At 38.2% G+C, this 12,245-nt stretch overlaps 1 protein-coding gene and 1 long non-coding RNA gene across 3 annotated transcripts in view; one reads left to right on the top strand and one right to left on the bottom strand.

Moving 5' to 3' along the window:
- The window catches only part of LOC128635296 (uncharacterized), a 35,527-nt gene extending 25,672 nt beyond the window's left edge, over positions 1–9,855 (top strand). The window contains exons 2-3 of the long non-coding RNA XR_008398238.1: positions 7,995–8,138; positions 8,803–9,855. This is a non-coding gene — a long non-coding RNA (uncharacterized LOC128635296). The remainder of the gene's footprint in view (positions 1–7,994; positions 8,139–8,802) is intronic.
- gdpd5b (glycerophosphodiester phosphodiesterase domain containing 5b) overlaps positions 1–12,245 on the bottom strand; it is a 59,507-nt gene that overhangs the window by 46,108 nt on the left and 1,154 nt on the right. The gene's annotated exons all lie outside the window — the stretch shown is intronic.

The raw sequence follows: 12,245 nt of genomic DNA, 5'->3' as shown, positions 1-12,245 counted from the left end.
TCTTGATGCATGGTTGATTTAGAACAACGTGAGGGTGGAAATGTGATGCGTTACGTTAGGAACGTTGTTAGAAGGAGATTATAAATCATACGATTGTCCATTTCCCCAAGGCACTTAAAAGCAAACTAGATCGCCATACGTTATTACATTACGTTAGCTACCAGCTTTGTCAAATTCCAGGCAACCAAAACATGGAACTGGGTAACATATTGGATATTGTACTTGCCTGGTGAGCTACCTAATACATTTATAATTTATCCACCACTAAGATGTGATAGGGTAACTACCAATTGGAGCAAAGTATGATGGTACATTTGCCTGCCATTGCGTAACCCTTTCAGTGTCCTTTGGTTCCAGATATGGTTTCAGATTTCCTTCTTGCCTCTGAACCAGCCAGCTACAATATTTCCTCCCATTGCATTTGCATGTAGATGGCATGACTAACAATTCAATTTACTTGACAATCTGGATGTTCTTCAAGTTTTCTGACTGTACCTGTTAAGGAGTCGAAAAAGGCCTCAGGAAGCCAAAGCCAACTGATAAAAATTAAAATCTCTTTATCTAAATGAGCCCCAGGTTGGACTCTCTACTTGGTAACCATCTTGTTGACCCTTCTCATACTCCAGTGAGGATTGACGCACGTGAGCAGGGTGTCTGAATGAACACTCGCCTTTTCTGCTGCCTCATTTCCTACCAGCCGTAGAAAAAAAAATGAAAGGACAGAATAACAGTCTGATTTTGGGGGAAATGTTTCAGCACATTGGACTGCAGTTCACTGAAGTGAAAACACAGCATTTTCTATGTAGCTAGACATGAAAAAGACACCAAGCAAGAAGCTCCAGGTGAAAACCAGGACCACAATCTTCACCTCAAATCCCTTATCTTAACCGTGAGACTTTTCTCAGGTCATGGACAACATGCCTCAAAACTAAAAATCTGATCGTGAAGGTTATGCAAGGAATAAAATACTTGGTGTTGTGCTGTTAAAGGAAAGTAATCAACGATTATTGTTCTGATGAAGCGGAGTTACTCTTACCAGCTCGATGTGGCGGGGGGAAAAAAAAAAGCACAACATGAACTATTTTAACTATTTATAGCTACCTGGAATGTTGTGGAACATCTGTAAAACAAGTTTCTGTTATCACTTACATTACAGCAGCTTAAAACCTCCACTCCCTCACCACCCTCTCATTTGCGCAAGTCAATAATGACAAAATAATGTTGTTCGTCATGTTAGCGTGAAAGCGGAAAGTGCTGAAGTTGTTCCTGTGTTGGAAAACCTTCTGTTACAAAGTGTTGACACTGGAGACTCCTTCCGTAAATAATAACTAAACGTCTCCTTACAGAAAATCCACACTATACAAATGATTCAATCTTTTTTTTTCCCCTCTGTTAAATAACAGCACGCTTTTAATCCGTATATTATTAATATTAGATTACGTGGGGCGTCGACCCATACGAGTCCACGTGTAAGCCGTTACTATACGTATAAACGATAACGTATTATAACGAGCACATTCAAATAAACCTGCTATTATAGAAAAGCTGCTGTTATAGAAAATGAATCCTGACCTCCAGACCAGTCAGAATCAAGAATTCAACAGCTCTGTGGTATAATACGTTATATATATATATATATATATATATATATATATATATATATATATATAGAGAGAGAGAGAGAGAGAGAGAGAGAGAGAGAGAACTATACACCTTATATAATATTTAAACTTCTTACAATAAATCTTGAAATAAGCACGTACAGTATAAGGCTTTTTTTTTTTTTTAAATCCTCTCTCTTTTTTTTTTTTCCAGCAGTTGCCCTTGAACGTGCAGTTAAACATTCTTGAAATTCCTTCTCACGTCTCTGCTTTGCTTTCACATGTTCCCATAGATACACATGAACCTACCAGCATGGCATGAGGATACAATAAAAAAAAAAAAAAAAAAAAAAAAAAAAAAAAAAAAAAAAAAACACATGACACAATCTTTCTTTGGACCACTGTCGGTATGGGAAGTGTGTTTATGAACAAAGGGACAGGATTTACAGCTAGCCGTGTCGCAACCACACACATGTCGGCTCTCTCAGACGAGGGACTATTGCATAAAATGAGACCCTTCTTGAAGGTCATCAATAGCGTGACACAGAGAGAAGGCTTCGAATACTTTTTGATTTGGCAATGAGATGTCAAACTTCGAACAGTTGGTAATGTTTTAGGTTATTACTGTCAGGGGAAAGAGAAACACACTCTTGCTTGGCTTGAGATATGTGGGGAAAAACAAAGCCAAGTGAAGTGCTAGCTACGAAGTAAAGACATATGACTATTCACGATACTCGACTGAACCAATCAAATCAAGGTAATGACTGTTGTTTTCAGGATAATGACTGTGCAGATGACATACTAGCAAAGCACCGGGTCACACGCAGATGAATTTCATTAACAGGTTGTTTGTTCTCGAGTCTCTTTTTATTGAAAGACCTCCAGCGCTGACTCAGCCGCCTCCCACTCGCATTCCCCATGACATCCAGGAATATTCAAGTGACCATCTGTTTGCTCAACACCGCTTTGTGCAACACCCAAACTAAAATACTCCCTGTCAGAGAGGGTGTGGGTGCTAGTTCACGTTATAGAGTGTCTGAGCGCAGTCTACAATTTCGAAAACTACCCCTCTCAATAACAACAGTCATTTTGAACATGTATTGTAGGCTTGCCCTGTTTTTACACCTGAATAAACCAAGCATGGGGTTTGAGAATGGTCGCGCTGGTAAGAGCTGGTGTTTTGCAGAGGAAGTGTGTTCATGTGTGTGTGTGTGTTGGGGGGGGGGTGTCATTTTGGACAAATTTGTACATAGGTTTTGTTTGTCCAGTAAGCTCTTTTCTTATACAATTTGACTTCACGGAGTCTTTGTTCCACTCCAAGATTCCAATTAGTGGCAGATTTTTCCTGGTGGAGCTCGCACTGGCACCAGGCTGAGAAGGTCAACCCAGATGTCTCCTTCCCCAGCACAGATTCCAGACTCTCCCAAGCCATAATGTTGATTTAATCTCTCTAGACGGGCCCGAGTTTGCCCCAGGTTCTCCGTGCAGTGGGACATGCCTCATAAAGCTACCAACCATGGGGTATCTTTTTAATGTGCCCAAATAACCTTAACTGGCTCCTCTCGATTCAGAGCAGCAGCTCTATCCTGATGCTTTCTCATATTGCCAAGCTCCTCATCCTGTCATGAAAAACAAGTGCCGTATCCCTGTAGAAGGACCTCATTTCCACCACTTCACTTGCAACCTTATTATTTCAGTCACTCGGATACGTGAAGAAAGACAAGGATTGACTGGCAAACAGAGTGTTTTGTCGGCAACTGAGCTCCCGTTTCACCACCACAGACCGGTACAGCGACTGCATCACTCCTGCCGCTGACCTGATGCGGAAGAACGTTCTGTATATAAAGGTGTCATATTTTCACACAAATCCAGTTCCAATTCTTGATAAGACATTCACTCACTCCATGCCACAATGGTTTTATGTAACAATGGTTCAATAGGACAACTAAGAGAGAAGTGAAAGTACTACATCATGCACTTCCTTAGAACTTAAGAGCACATGTTAGTTTTGGTGGGCAGAACCACTAAAAACACTTCCATGATGTGAAGTGCTAATCTCCGTAATTTCCGAATGTGTTTGAAGACATGAATAAACGCCGAGTCTGGAAGTGTGCAAAGACGAGACTGTCCGAGAACTTATCATCTGCATCTCTGAATCTGGCACCAAATCAAAGAGCATGAACCTTCTCTGTGGAGAGTTCTTCGTAATTGTCCTTCAAGTGAAAATTCCAGAGAGATTACAGAGTCTTTGTTGAACAAACAGTTCCACAGGGTGCACAGGTTATGTGGGAGTTTACGGAAAAGTTTCCACTTTACAGCTTTTCACAAAAACCGACGTTTAAAGTGAGCCCAAGTGCCATAGACTGATTTAAAGTTTATACAATAAGGAAGTCAGCAAAAATATTAGCACCAGTCATATTATATATATATATATATATATATATATATATATATATATATATATATATATATATATATATAGATAGATAGATAGATAGATATAGATATCTATATAGATATGTCATGTTACAAAGTTGGATACGGAAGCAAGCGCAGATCTTCAAACAGTTTAATAGACAAACAACAAAACAAAGACACTAAGACAACTCGGCAAAATTCTGCGGCTAAGGCTAAACAAAAACTATGAAACAAAACGTGGCACAGGGACACAGGTCAAGATAGACAATACGTAAAACGAGGAAGCAGTACAAACAGTGGCTATATATATATATATCTATATATATATATATACACACACACACACGTGCTCGTTAAACAGAAACGTGGTACAGGTGTAGGTGATCATGTGACAATGATGTAGTATGGTGCAGTGGCTGCTGGGAAATGAAGTCCAGAGTTACCTCCTTGATATATGACAAATACATAATGAATATGAACATGCAATTATATTTTGAGCACATCTCTACAGGTTCTCTTTGTAATATTTGCTAAAGCCTGGACTGGGGACTCGCTACACATATGATCAGTCCATAAGTACAGTGTAGTTTAGCCTGCAGTGGTTTGGTCTTTAACTAACTGTCGACTAATTGTATTTGCAACGAACTGTATTTTGCATCAAGTTTTGAACTGCTGGTGACTTACTGCAGAGTTTCTATAGAACTTTACCGTCTCTTACGCATAGAATTACTACTTCCATGCGATGGTTGAATTTCTTGCTCGTACAGCTTTTCAGCAGTTTTTACTTTTGCTCCGGATTTAGGAAACATGTTTTCAACACCTACTTCTAGAGAAACTCGGTGTTGTTTTGAAGAGAGTTCTACAAAAGGTGGGAAAACAGTCGTGCTAGATATGTTATTGACTTCAGCCTTAAGTAATATTAGGATAATCACGTTATTATAACCGACAATGAGACATCATGTGTGATGATACGAGTGCAGATGGAGGTCATTTGCATTGCTTTCATTAGAACCTCAATCCAGGTTCAGAGCTTACTCTTCTACCTCAATAGGGCATTAAAGGAGAAAAGAGATGCTTTCATTATGTCTCACAGCATGGCTAATGGGAACAAAGCAAGCTTTTGTTTAGTGATAAATAAGCAGATATCAAAAGAGCTAGACAAGAGAGTGCATGAGTATAATGAAATAACGCCAACTGAAGAAAAATTAAGAGTACCTTTATGTGTTTTCACTCTCTTTGATGAATAATGCCGAAAAATCACAAGAAAACAACTGTCATGATGTCAAATTCTCAGTTCTCCATCTTGCATCTCCTGTCTCTCATCTTTCATCTTCTTGTTAAAGACGAGTTTAGGTCGGCAAGAGCAGGGGAAAAGTGCAGGAGTCAGCAACATGTTAGAACACCGAGCATCTGGAGCCAGACCATGGGGAGATTGATCAGTCTTAGCTGGTCGAATAGATCCGAGTTTAAATATAGGCTTTTTCTTCAAGAATGTGGAAAAAAAAAAAAATCACCTTATGTCAGAGGAAGGTCAACCAGCTCTGATGCCAAATCATGATTTTCCTCACATCCAGCTTTTTATAGTGTTTATGAAATACAAGAAATTATAAAGGTTTAGCCAATTAGAATTGTCGGACCAGTCCTGAGCAATCCTCAAGGAGTGTATAGGAACCAAGAGTTCTGTGACGTGAACCAAGGCTTCACTAATTGAAAGAAAGGTTTGCTAAACAAAACCAATGGTTTAGCAGCCAGAAGGCAAGTTTAACATATCATGATCAAGTGCTCCTCAATCAGATGACCAAAGTTTTCCAGTCAGAACCAAGGCTTCACTAATGGGAATCCAAGGGCTCACCATTCACAATCCAGGCTCACCAATCAGATTCCAAGATTTTTGTATCAGAACTCAAGGTTTTCTAATTCGAGCCAAGGGTTCACTTACTGGAACTATGGAATGACCAATCACAATCCAGGGTTCACCAATCAGAACACAATGGTTCACCAATCAGCCCCAAAAGGTTGCACAATGAGAACCTGAGGCTTTCTAAACAAAATCCAAGGTTTTCCAATCAGAACCAAGAGTACACCAATCACAGTCCAGTGTTTTCTAACTAGAACCAAAAGCTGACTGATTTGTTTTAATATGGGCAGTGGTGCCTTAGTGGTTGAAGGCTCTGAGTTAATAATCAGAAGGTCAGGGGTTCAAGCCCCAGCATTGCCAAGCTACCACTGTTGGGCTGTTGGGCCCTTGAGCAAGGCCCTTAACCCTCAATTGCTCAGATGTATAAATGAGATAAATGGATAAGGGTGTCTGCCAAATACCATAAATGTAAATGTAATATATTCTAATATGGAGAGATAGTCACAATATTTGGTCTGTCTAATACAATTCATAATATATCTAATTCTGAATGCACAATGTAAACGTGAATCTCTCGATGCACAATATTTCTTATTTTGTGTATCTGTTTTACCTGAAGCTCATATTATATTATATTATATTATATTATATTATATTACATTACATTACATTATATATAAAAGTTTTTCCATGCTGAACTGTATTCAGTTAAAATAAGATATAAAAGTACTGTGAAAAAGTTTTTGGGCACATGCAAAGAAATGCAGTAGAGCAAAGATGCCTTCAAAATAATGAAATTAAATGTTTCTACATTTAAAAAAATACTGTAGAGAGCAGTAAACATTAGTAAATGAAAAAAAGTCAATATTTGGTGTGACAAAAAATTTAAATGAAAATAGTGTACGGTACAATGCGTGCAGTTTTATAAGGAAACGAGCTGTAAGTGTTATTGAGCATCTTGCAGAGCCAGACACGGTTCTTCTGGAAACTTTGACTGTCGCACTCGCTTCTTATTTTTTCAGCAAAACCCCAGAACCCTTCAATGTGTTTTTTTTATTTATTTATTTATTTTTGTCTTAAAAGTGGTCTCTTACATGATACGCTGCTTTCTTTAATGACATACAAACATGTTTTCTGTAAAATTTCATTTTGTGCTGGAAAACTAACGTTTGGGAATCTGAAGTGTTTTCTGTACCGACTCGATAATGTAGAATAAAAAAAATTCTAAAACTAAATTTGTATTAAAAGAAAGAAAAAAAAAATAGGGTGCCTAAAACTTTTGCACAGTACTGTAAAATCAGCAGCTGCTTTCCAACCAAGAAAGGATTGCCGTCTTTCAAAGACACCGTGTGGATTTAGCACAGAGCGATGCTGAACGATCTTCAGTATAATTACAAGGGGCTGACACACTGCTGGAGACGTGTCCACCCTCTGTACAGTGGGGACGGCAGTGTGTGATTTAAGATGCCAGGGAGACACAGTGGAGATGAGTAGGGCTGTGTCTGAGCACTGGGTGGAAAGTTTAGCTCTTCTTTGGTGATAATTAAAAGCAGCAGGGAACGAGAGAAGAAGCGAGAGTCACGCATCCAAAACCCTGCTGAAAAACTGTAGCCAAAAATGCTAAACATTTCTATATACATGTTTCACACGAAACACTAATGCACTACAGGTTTGATACACCACTTAAAAGCACAGCATCATGCTAAATACGCAAACCACATATCGTTGCTTTCTAATTTATTTATGTTGTTTGTTTAAATTGTCAGTTTTGTTGAGTAGTGTCCTATTGAAAACACTGACATCGGTAATAGATTGTTTCATCGTTACCTTGAAGTTTCCCAATTATTAATCAGTAAGGAATAAATCAGGACAGGGCATGCTGGGTAAGTCAAAAATCAAATAAAGTTGATTATTTTCCCTTAACAGTGCTTCCTGCAGTATGTTATTCCTCCAATTTATTTATTAAAGAATGTCATGTCGTACTTATATATATTTATAGTTACATTTCATGTTGTGGAACATTCATGAGACGAGTTATTTCCTGTTATCCATTATGTTAGAGCAGCTGTAAACTGTCATTCCCTCACCAGCATCTCTTTTTTTGGTTCTTTTGACAGAAAATTGCAGCTTGGTACTGAGAAAGCACAAAACGTAAAGCTTTCCCGTCTTCAAGACTTTCATATGGTTGGAAAACATAACGTTACAGCTTTACCTCCGACTGTTACAAAGCACTGACGCTGGAGACTCCTTCCAAAAAAATGGTAAATAAACGCATCCTAGTTGAAAACTTTTTCATATCAGCAGTTACACACTGTTAGTACATTCATATAAACCGGCTGCACTGCTCATCAGAGCTGCTGTTCTAGAAAATTAAAAAAAAACAAAAAAACAAACAAACAAAAAAAAAAAAACACCTTCAATCAATCAGAATTTAACATTACGGTGGTATGAATAATTTTCAAATACATAAGGTGAATTTATGCAAGGTATAAACAAGAGCTTGGCTTTTGGTTTCTTATCCATTGTTCGCCGAATTTCGGTTTCAGCTGAGAATTCGGATTTCACTTCCGCAATAATTGTGCTAGAACATGCATACGTATCTGTACTTGGCTGCTTCTCCTCAAATGACAGACCACTGCACTAACTCTTACATCTGCAGCCAGCTCACAACCTGAACCCAAAGTGAACTCACTGCCTCGTCTGGGTGTCGGTGTGAAAAAGCCTCAGAACAATGGGCAGCGGGAGAAACCTGGCTGCCTGGGAAAGAGCTCGTAATTCAGGCTCAGCTCTTAAGCATATGATGAGTGCCGATACGACTGCCTGGAAAGCCTGAAGCTGAGGAAGTTATGTGTGGCATGCAGACACTGGAGAAACATTCTGGACGAGAATAACAATTAAATCGTTAACTCTTTCTGGTACTTTCAGAGCTTCCTGAGCAAACAGCAAAGCAGGGCCATCTGTCAGAAGGAGCAAGACGACAGGTAGCCATCTGGACCAGCTTCTACTCAGCAGGAGACATGGAACACACTGGTCCAAAATACACCTCGTAAAGGTTTCAAGGACGGGGAAATAGTACTAATGTTTACTGTTTTCTTAATTCGTTAAATTAAAGAATATATATTTAGGACCCTTCGTTCATCTAGTCACCTCAATGTTTCTGAAATTTACTACACAAAAAAAAAAAAAAATCCTAATTTGGTTGGTTTTGAGATTCTTCATCGTTACGGCTGTGACATTCGATTCCTATTGACCGTAAAGTCTCCTCACAGCCTTCCCAAGCTCAGCGTCGTCATGTGACCTTCCAGGAAAAACAAGAAATGTTCAATATTAGCAACGTGAAGCAGTTTTTCAGCCTCCGATAAACAGGCGAGTTTTGTGACCGGACACATTTTAATGCGCTCGCACGTCGCAGAAGAAAATGATATCTGTTAAAGCCCCTCCCAATTACGAGTTAAGACAATTGATCAAATTTGACAAGTAATACCTCTGGATATTTGACTGTTACATTTTTTGCAGATCTAACAGAAATAAAATGTAAAAAACTAAATAAACAGTTAAATAAAGATATTGAAATACAGCAAGTTAATTGTATTTTTTTTTTTTTTTTTTTCCTGTGCTCAGAGCTTTAAACTCCAACACTACTGTAAGATGTTGTACCTCTGGGGAATTTTAGCCAATTCGTGAAGAAAATCCATCCTGATCCAATCATCTGAGACGGTCAATTGTACAAAGCACCAAAAAAAACCACCGTCCCCTACGTTTTTCAGTCTAATGATGATATGAGGGCGAACTTTGATACAAATGGACAAGCATGTAACTAGTGGTGTGTGTGTGTGTGTGTGTTCTTTAACAGTGGGCAAATATGGACACTCACAGGACTGACAGTAATAACAGATTCCACACAGATAATAAAGAATCGCAGTTTCCTTCACGATGAACACCGAGAACACCGATTATTTTTATAGGCGGAAAAGACGAGGGCTGATTAAGCTTATTTAGCTCAATATTAAATCTGCAATTATCTATTCCATTCCTTTAGTTAATTTGGAAATCGACCTCCTTTGACTCCTGAAGACTTTCCTGCGCTGACACTGGAGACTCCTTCCAAAAAATACGAAATAAAAAGTTCACACCTCACAGAAAACTTCTACGTCCCTGCGTAGGTTGTTAGTATAGTAACCAACAAGCGCGTTAATATAAACCTGCGATTCGCAGCCGTGCCACCGTACGAGCCGCTGTTATAGGAAACTACTCGGTGAATACTGACCAATCAGAATCCAGAATCCAACAGGTGTAATAAGAGTTAAAAGGCATCTGGTATGTACAGAGAAAGCAGGACTTGGCAACGTCAGGCTTTTCTTGTCTTCATGACTAAACGTCAATATCCATCCATCCAATCCAAACCCCCCAACAAAAAAAAAAAAAACAGAAAGGTTGGATTTTGTGAAGAGAATAATGATCCTACGCCTCTCTGAGCAAAAGGTCACATGGAGATCTATCCGGTCAAAGGCTGTACATGCCTTTCACAATAATACACACTCAACACAATCCAGACACCGTTTAACCCTTCATAAGAAGATAGAGCTGTAAAGACACTGTCCTAAAAGCCAGTTTGGAGCTACACTACGTCACCATGTGTAATCTGCATTTAACCAATTACAGCATCATTACACAGTCCGTACAGTTCTCTGATTGTTGCGGCCAAAGATGCTTGGTTTTGCTGCGGAGTTTTTTCGTTCTTTCTAGCGGAAATCTACTTGAATTGGCGAAGTAGCAGTTGCATGAAATTGTCTTTCGCAGTGATGTATGTTGGTAAATGAGGCCTTTTAGCATCACGCACGTGAATCGAAGAGGGCTTTGGCTGAATGTGCATCGTGATGACGTCGCATGATGTGACTTGGCCCAAATCTGCGGAAAATCTGCAGTCATTTTGAAACATTGCCAGCTCCTCTGAATACTGATTAGTTTGATTGATTTTGCGTTCGTTTCTGCAATCGCAAAATCACAAGATCCTGGAGGGATCGGTTATATGAAACTTAATGGTCAAGGTACATCACTATGGCTAAATCCTGAATGACAATACCTTGTAGCTACCATTACTGACCATTTTTATTATATCTATCTATCTATCTCTATATATCTATATATCTATATCTATCTATCTATCTATATATATATATATATATATATATATACATATATATATATATATATATATATATACATATACATATATATATATATACATATATATATATATATATACATATACATATATATACATATATATATATATACATATACATATATATATATATATATATATATATATATATATATATATATATATATACATATATATATACATATATATATATATATATATATATATATATATATACACACACACAATATACACGGTCAGCTTCTGAATTATTGCCAACTTTGGTATAAATGAGTGCTTAATTAGCTTAATATCACACTGAAAATGTGAGAAAATACCAAGCCTTGGGGTTGCAGAACATTCACGATGTCCATTCGGTGTTGTTTTGCCCGAAACGTTTGCTTTAACTAAATTTGTTTCGAAGACATTAAAAAAATAAAAAATTTAAAAAATCAAAGAATATATATATTTTTAACAAAAACACGTCACAGTTATTATCTGTGCATTTAGTACTTTGTGCCTCCTCCCTTTACAAACATACGAGCAGTTAGTCTTCTGTAATGCATGATACAGTGCAAGCAATCTGAGACCACGCCTCAATATGAAATCTCTCCACATCCTCCAGGGACATCTCTTGTGCACTCTCCTTCAGCTCACACCACTTAGGTTGAGGTCCAGCGATTGGGATGAACATGTCAAAAGCTTGATTCTGTGGTCATTTAACCATTTTTGTTTGAATTTCAATGTAGGATCACTGTCTTTCTGGAAGCTTTTTGCAAGTCTTATAGGAAAATGTACTATTGCAAGGTTCTACATGGAATCTTTAAGGGTTTCCTCAATGAACGAAACCATAACGCTTCCAGATTGAACCTTTTCCCCTAGTCACTGATATGGTGTTTGTATGGTGTGTGTGGTGGTTGTATGGTGGTCCATCTCCATTAATGTTTGGGACACAGGAGCAGGTAAACAAATACATAGCACTAAATCATCTCCAGTCAGTAACTATACACCAGCAGTAGTGTACCTGCTAATGAGTGTAGCTACAATGTAGGTGCAGTTAATAAAGTAGCAACTCCGAGTCTTCAAGAGAAAATAACTAAAAATCCACCCTCAATGACTTGCGTATCAATATTCAAATCAAGATTTGCAGATAGCGGTGCAGTGGGATTTCCCCCTTGCTTCATTTCTACATCAAGACGGTGAT

This window comes from Ictalurus punctatus, chromosome 17, assembly GCF_001660625.3.
Source record: "Ictalurus punctatus breed USDA103 chromosome 17, Coco_2.0, whole genome shotgun sequence".
In the NCBI taxonomy this organism is placed as follows: domain Eukaryota; kingdom Metazoa; phylum Chordata; class Actinopteri; order Siluriformes; family Ictaluridae; genus Ictalurus; species Ictalurus punctatus.
Note: the sequence above shows the minus strand (reverse complement) of the source record. Positions and strands in the feature narration are given on the sequence as shown.